This window comes from Mus caroli, chromosome 18 (assembly GCF_900094665.2).
Source record: "Mus caroli chromosome 18, CAROLI_EIJ_v1.1, whole genome shotgun sequence".
Classification (NCBI taxonomy): Eukaryota; Metazoa; Chordata; class Mammalia; order Rodentia; family Muridae; genus Mus; species Mus caroli.
In genome coordinates, this window is record NC_034587.1 from 59,109,800 (window position 1) to 59,117,820 (window position 8,021).

The 8,021-nt window shown below is 46.2% G+C and overlaps 1 protein-coding gene across 1 annotated transcript in view; it reads left to right on the forward strand.

The window, feature by feature from the left end:
• The first annotated feature begins 613 nt into the window (after window positions 1-613).
• Htr4 (5-hydroxytryptamine receptor 4) overlaps window positions 614-8,021 on the forward strand; it is a 169,787-nt gene continuing 162,379 nt past the window's right edge. Inside the window, exon 1 of the mRNA XM_021150569.1 lies at window positions 614-778. The gene's annotated coding sequence lies outside the window, so the exon portion shown is untranslated. The remainder of the gene's footprint in view (window positions 779-8,021) is intronic.

An 8,021-nucleotide genomic window follows, 5' to 3' on the forward strand; every position in this document is an offset into this window, starting at 1 on the left:
TCTGCAGAACTTGTGATCCAATTCCCAAAGTGCTGGGTACTCTCTTGAAGGCCCCTCCCAGACAAACCTTGCTCTGTGCCAGGCCGAGTCAGGCATGAGAAGGAGGAAGTAGGCTGCACAGAGGAAGGATTGCCGCTGGCACAGACACCTCGGAGCATTCTCGAGTTTATTGTCTCTGAATAGAGGAAGTGGACACTCAAAGTGGTGAACGGATTTGCCCAAGGTCACTGAGGAGTCTGCAGTGAGGCCAGGGTTTGCGCCCTGTCCCCAGCGAATGGGTACGGTTCTGTTCAGAGAGAGCATATGCTGGCCAGCCCAGGGATGTGAGATCAGGGCAGCCTCTGCGCCCACTTCCCAGTGCACCCCTCTGCACAGGTGGCACTCCGCGTGCCCTGTGGGGGCGGCAGCGAGCCGGACCGCAGGGACACCCAAGCTGGGGGCTGTGGAGCCTGCCGAACCCGGCTTGGTTAGGAGCAGGAGGATGCTCTGCGTGCCCAGGTGAGCCTAGGCTGGGGTCTCCAGCCCAAGCCGGTGCCAGGTGCCCGCCTTCTTGCTTTTTCCCGAGAGCGGGGGCTGGAGCCGGCATCCAGGGGGCGGCGGCGAGGGCGCAGGCAGTGGCGGGGTGCGCTGCTCAGCGCAGCAGCGGCGGCAGAAGCAGGGTTCTGCGCTAAAGGTGGCCGCAGCAATCTGCTAGGGTGCCGCTCTCCCTAGCCTTCCGCAGCCGCGTGGTGCTGGGAGTGTGCCAGGAGATCAGAACCCCAGGAACCCACGTGTGCAGGTGGGGATGCCGAGAGGAGGCGGGGCGGGATGCCCGGGTTGGAGGGGGCTTCAGGGTTCTGTACTTCCGATACCCACCAGCCTTTGTCGCACGGATGGGCTGTGTGTTAGTGTGGGTGGGTGGACTGTCTGTCTGGGTAGGACTTGTCTGCAGCGTGGGACCACTGAAGGTTGAAAGGCTGCCCTGCACTTGTGTAGGTAAGTACTTGTGAAACTGCATGTGTGTTCACTGACTGTAATGAGGTTGTGAGTGAAAAGAAGGGGGGGGGTCCGAGGAGGGGAAGAGAGAGGGAGGGGGGGGGGGGGAGAGAGAGAGAGAGAGAGAGAGAGAGAGAGAGAGAGAGAGAGAGAGAGAGAGAGGCTATGATGTATCTGTCCTTATTGGTGTGTAATTCGATGTATGATGTCTTGATAGACTGTAGATAATTGTGTGTGACTGAGTGTGCCCTCTATGTGTAACAAGATATTTGCCTCTTGCGTATATAAGCAGCAGGCGTGTATAGTGGCATGAGTGCGTGGATGTTCTGTGCTGCATGATGCTGTCTCAGTCACTGGCGGTACTAGGGACCATCCTGCTCTTGTTGCCTTTCGTGGAATCCAATCTCCACTGAAGATGCTTCTTGTCCAGGCTTGTACCTTGTGCATGGCGCACTGCTGGCTGCCTCTGAAAGAAGTGGCTGTTGATTCAGGGGAATGCTAATTGGCAGAGGTGAGAGGGTCATGGCAAGTGCTTGACTTCTTAGAGTTGGGCAATAGGAGAAAAACCTTGGTGATTTCCCATTTGACCCATGAAAGCAACAGGAGGTGTTTCTTAAAGAACAGCTCTGACACGAAAGTGTCTCTCAATAAGGGGACACCGGTGCAAGTCTGCCTTCTTGGTCCTATTGCTGGGATAGAATTCTTTGGGTCATACAGCTGTAGGTAACCCTGGCTTATAGCTGCTGATAGATGTTTGTCTGGTCCTCAGAGATTTCAGCGTCAGTGACCAAGGGATGCGAGGTTTCCATTGTTGCATTTGAGCACAGTTAGAGAAGGAAAACACCACTGGTGATGACTGTGATATCTGAACCGAGGAAAGAGTCAGAGAAAGGACAATACCCACAGAGTCCTGACAAGCAGTTCCCATCTAGGAAGTATCTCCATATAGAAAAAAAGATTACACAAAGTAACCTATGTTCCCGCATTCCCAAATCATTAAATGTTGCATTTGTTTTCTTTGTGCCTCCTTAGTCCAATCTCCCTGTGTGTTTACAGCATTTTGTCTTTTGGGGGGTATCTTTGTTGTAATTCTTTTTATGTGGTAGAGTCAAGGTTGGCATTTAAACTCTAGAAGAACTAGGGTACAGGAAAGTTACCCAGAGTTTCAGGGAGTCTTTAATTCCTCTGTTCTGAGCAGGCAGGGGTCCCAGAACACCAGGATGATAACACCTGTGGTTTCCTGGTTTCCCCCAAGGTTTCGAGGTTTCACTTCTCAATGTTACTCCTTGGCCCATCAAACCAAATGTGTTTTCTTTGTACTCTGGACTCACCAACATCACTCCTGCTTTGCTCAGCCTCTCTCTTCCTTCCCCACCATCACAGACTGAAGGTGGCACCCAGAGTTGTCAAAAGCAGCACACCATCCCAGCCTGTACCCCCGTTCTCCCATGCGGCTGATGCATCATCCCCCAAGTCATCTGAACAGGGCACTGACGTCACCTCTCATTTATCCTCCCCCTTCATCAGTAGTTGCCAAAGCTTAATCAACTGGCAGTTTGTCCATTTTCCTAGAGCCAGCTCTCTCTCTCTCTCTCTCTCTCTCTCTCTCTCTCTCTCTCACCAGTGCCACCTTTGTCAGGTGAGACCCAGATCTAGGGAATTTCCAGAGTCGGTGTCATACACAGACTATAATCACAGGGAAAATGAAAGATAAAAGAGTCAGTGCAGGGAGGAGGGGATCCTTTTGATCACCAGTGTCCGGCTAAAACTCTATCAGTGCTTCATGAGCATCACATTGCAGGACTTAGCTCAGGTCCCTACCCTTCTCTGGCTTAGTTTCTTTACTTGTAAAAGTGGAAACAGGATTTCAATAGAGTGTCTTGTCACTAGATCATTTTGAAGGATTCTCTCAGCACCGACTCACTCCAACTGAAACTGTTTTAGCAAGAATAATTTTACCTAATGTCTCATGTGGACCATTAAAAATTTTAGTAACCTTTGTTTAAGAAGAATAGCTTTGTTGGAAGATGTGGGTAAAGTGGAAAAGTGAGACGTCCTGCCAACATAAGTTTGAGGTCAAGGATTAACTTCAAACACCATCAGAGTCAGGGGTTTTAAAGGTCACTCAGTTCGCATCTTCTTGAAGTGCCAGAGTCGTCTTCTTCTTCTTAAGATAATGTCATGCTACATTATAATTCATGTTTTCTCTGGCCTCAACAGCATTGGCATTTGGGATAGATGATTCTTGCTGTCCTATGCAGTGTAGAATATTTAACAACATCCCCAGCATCCATTAGTAGCATCCCAATGTTACAACAACCAGAACGACACCCAAACATTACTAACTGTGCTGATGAGGCACAAACTCTTCCCCTACTCTACTTGAGAATCACAGCTGTAATTCATACACAAGCCTGGTAGCCTGACACAGCAGCACTTTACCACCAAACACTTGCTCATCCTACCCTGTCTCGTTAGCCATCTTCATGTACACCCCTTTATTCCTCCTGGATTTTCACTGCCTGATTTCTCTGCCTGCAAGTACTCAAGATGTGCTGAAGGCTGAGGTGCATTTCAGAGGCATTAATAGTCTTAATAACTCACATTAACCCTGCCCTTGATAGGCTCCAGGCACAGTTCTAAATGCTTTATGTGGATGGTTGCATTTAATCTTCATTAAGAATCCTAGGAGGGAGAGAGAGAGAGAGAGAGAGAGAGAGAGAGAGAGAGAGAGAGAGAGAGAGAGAGAGAGAGAGAGAGAGAGGAGAAATACAGTGACCCAAGCTTACAGAGGTAATAAATATGTGTCCTGTTCTCTCTGCTATTGGGTGTTGGTGCTGATGCTGGCTGGTGCGATGTCTTGCTACCATCCATGGTTGAGACCTTTCACACTGCACTGCCTTGCAGCAATGAGATTTGGTGTTACAGGCTAGATTAGGAGGAACTAAAAGATGCCTTAGCCTAGTTGGACAACCAAGTCTGCTTCTAGGAAGGAGGCTAAAGACTTTCGGTTGTAAATTGTGCCGGGTTGTCGCCTATGCCATTCTTCATTTCAAAAAGAAAAATACCTTCTCATATTCAGAATTAGCTCATAGGTATGTGTGTAGTGAGAGAGGGGTGGCTGGGTGGGGTCCTGGAAGAGAGTATGTGAAGGGAAATGAAAGGAGGTGAGGTGACCAAGGCATTCCAGTTTCTACAACTCCACCACTGCCAGTCTTTGTCATCAAAGTTAAAGTTCCTGTGTTTTCATCAGCTCCCTCCTTAGTCTTCTTAGCCTGCCCTTTGAGTACTCCATGCTGCATGCTATTAAGGCAGAGGTAAAAATATAATGTACAAGGTTCCTCAACAGGGTAATCGATAGGACTGGACTATAATATTGTCCGTGTAAGGGTGACTCCTGTAGCAATTACTGATAAGCTTGTAAATCCAAGGCTGACTGAGAAGGCTGACTGTTTCTTTTAAGGCTGCCTGTTGGACCCACACATTCATCAGCTTTGACTCTGTACGTCTGAGGTTTGTCAGATTGAGTGGCCTTCGGTCTGTGATGAGCAATAGACATAGCCACTTGTTAGAGCCCACATCGTTGGACAGCCTCTCCATGGTTTGTTTCTGGCTTAGAGAATTTTCACTTCTATTGGCTGTCCACACGCTGTTGCTGCTTCTCTAGAAACAGAATTTGGGTTTAAGACTTAGATCATGAAACACAAAGCCCTAATACAGCCTTTTCTTGGGAAGATGACATTTTTAAAACAAGCATTGTATTAATGAGGAGGAAGTGGTGGAGCAAAAAATCCCAAAACAATAAGAGTGATGTATTCATCTTTCATTCAGCATCTGCCCTGAATCTTTCCATGTCCTGGTCTACACCCACCCCTGCCTCAATTTGGATGACAAAATACCCCATTCACAGAATAATCCAGCCCCAAAGTCCTTTACTACATTGTATGATGCCAAGGCCCTCCTCTTGGGACTCCCCTGTGAGATAAGAAGGAATATTCTTTATCTACCTTGCTTGTGTTTCTTGTGCAGTTGCATTGTATTTCCTTCGCTTTCAGATCTGCATTAAAATGATGGGAAAACTCAGCACATTTACGTGTAACTGATGAAAACCATAAATACGGGTCAGAAAGTTTCTTTTGTTCATTTTTAATTTTTTTTCAATTTTTATTAGATATTTTATTCCTTTATATTTCAAATGCTATCCCAAAAGTCCCCTATACCCCCCCCCTGCCCTGCTCCACTACCCACCCACTCCGACTTCTTGGCTCTGGCGTTCCCCTGTACTGGGGCATATAAAGTTTACAAGACCAAGGAGCCTCTCTTCCCAATGATGGCCAACTAGGCCAGCCATCTTCTGCTACATATGCAGCTAGAGACAAGAGCTCTGGGGGTACTAGAGCTCTGGTTAGTTCATATTGTTGTTCCACCTATAGGGTTGCAGACTCCTTCAGCTCCTTGGGTACTTTCTCTAGCTCCTCCATTGGGGGCCCTGTGTTCCATCCACTAGATGACCGTGAGGATTCACTTCTGTATTTGCCAGGCACTGGCATAGCCTCACAAGAGACAGCTATCAAAATGTAAACTCAGTCAACTACCACATTCCACCTGAGCACCAACATCTGGCTTTGTTTTTGCACAAGCACATCCAAACTATGGACCTTTAAGAACCTGTTCAGAAAGATCTTTTTTAAAAAATGGTTCATTTGTTGGGTATAGTAGCACACACCTTTAATCCCAGCACTGGGAGGTAGAGGCAGATGGATCTCTGTAAGATGGAGGCCAGCCTGGTCTATCTAGTGAGTTCCAGGCCAGCCAGAGCTACATAGTGAAACTTTGTCTCACCACCACCACCACCACCACCGTCACCACCAACAACAACACAAATTATCTCCTTATTTTTATTTTCCATATATGAGTGTTTGTCAGCCTGCACATATGTGTACCATGTGGATACCTAATCCATGACACACCAGAAGAGGGCACTGGGTTCCTTGACACAGGAATTCCAGAAGGTTGTAAGCAACTATGTGGGTGCTAGAAACCAAGCCTGGGTCCCCTGCAAGAGCAGTAGACACTCTTAACTGCTGAGCCATTTCTCCATCCCCAAGAAAGATCTCGGTATTTTGAAACTTAATTAGAATAATGTTTATTGGTATCTATCATATGCTATCAAAGTCTAAGTAGATGCTTTATGCCTGGTCTTTCTGGACATTTTTTTTCCTATCAGCTCTTGAGAGGAGTACTGATTCCATGATTTGCAGATTTGGAAAGTGTAGTCTAGAGCTTTACAGAATTCCTGTGTCTGGAGTCAAGTTGTTCTTTTTGCCTCTGTCTAATTCATGTTAACAATGGTTTATTTAAACAAAGTCTGGACTCTATTGGAAGGACACTGGGGCTTTTATTAAGGACTTGAGGAGCCAGGGTCCAGGGTAGAAGGGTGAAGGATCACTTCTAGATAGCTCCGCTCTCAGAGCTCTCTTTGTAGCCCTCATTAATGGGAGACCTTTTAAAGTCTGTGTCAATCAGTTAAAACTCTCCAGAAATAGGCTCTTATTGGACCACTCATCTGTGAACACAAGGTCAAGGTCACGATCAAGGCTAAGTGTAGCTGTCAGGGACTCAGGCTAGTAGTTTTGGTGGGTATTTCCCAGTGACAAGTGATCTTTTGAAAAGTCAAGAAACCATTGCCTATTCTCAAACAGCTAGTGTGGCAAAGACAGAATTTAAAGTCAGATTTATCTCCAGGGCTGTGGATTTTTTTCTTCCTAAAAGGATGTCTGATAAGAAAGAAACATTAGTGTGCTGTAAAAAACAGCCATGATACCCCCCACAAGACCCCAGCCACCATTCCCTGTGTAGAATCCTGATCCTACCATCTGTGCATCGCCTGGATTTCTGGCACACCTCTGCACTCTGTTTTCGGCACCATTTGGCCCTGGCCTCTCATTCTGTTCACGCATGTCACACCTCTGACACACAGATCCCAGGAGTAGGTGGAAGCTGTCAGCTTGTCCCAACCATCCCCTTAGATAGTAAATACTTAAGGCATCTTGCACTGACTGTGACTTTTGTAGACAACTCTCCTATCATTTAACTTTTCTAACAGCCATGGGTGCCAATTTTGTGTTTATTTTCTGATATTTTATCTTGAGAACTCATGGTTAAATGTAAAGTTGAAGGAATTACGTAATGAACATCTGTAGGTAAAATCCCAGTAGTGTTTGTAGTTAGTATTTTGTTAGAGTTGCTTTACCTTAATAATGTCACCCATCGGTACATTTCTTAGTGATTAAAAACTTGCTTTTCCCGCCTCACTTTATAATGGGGAGTCTGAAATCAAGGCAGGAGCATGGCTTACCCAAGGTCAGTCAACATAGTTGCAACAGTCAACATAGTTGCTGTTGAACTTTGGTTATCTAACTCCGGGAAGCACTTTCCTATCTGCCAAGTTGTTGTATCCCCTCGAAGAAGGAAGAGGAAAAGATGAACTCAAGGTCAGCTTGAAGGTCAACCAGGTGACAAGCACCCACAATTTCCACTGCTCTGATCCTTAGCACATGGCTCACCTTTCCAACAGAGAGTGCGCATTACTCCGTTCCTACTGCACAGCCCCCCAGAGATGCTTTTATAGAACTAAAGTACTCATTTATTCTCAATGCTTTAATTTTCCCATGAAAAGGGCAGGCTGGGAAATTACTATTTTAAATAATTCTTTACAGAGTTCCAAGAACTCTTCCATGTGTGTGTTTTTTTAATTTTTTTTATTATTATTTAAAAGAGTAGATCTGCAAGACAGATGGGCTGACATCCTAAAGGCAACACCTAGCAGCTGGAGCCCAGTGACTTACCGGAGCAGAGCAAGGAACTCAGTGTGATAGGATGCTAAGAACTTTGCTTGGGCTGAGGTTTAAAATGCATTCTCTTAGTACAAGGAGATAGGAATGGATCAATTCGCATTCTTCTACATGTTAACAACCAGTTGTGCCAGCACCATTTGTTGAAAATGCTGTCTTTCTTCCACTGGATGTTTTTAGCTCCCTTGTCGA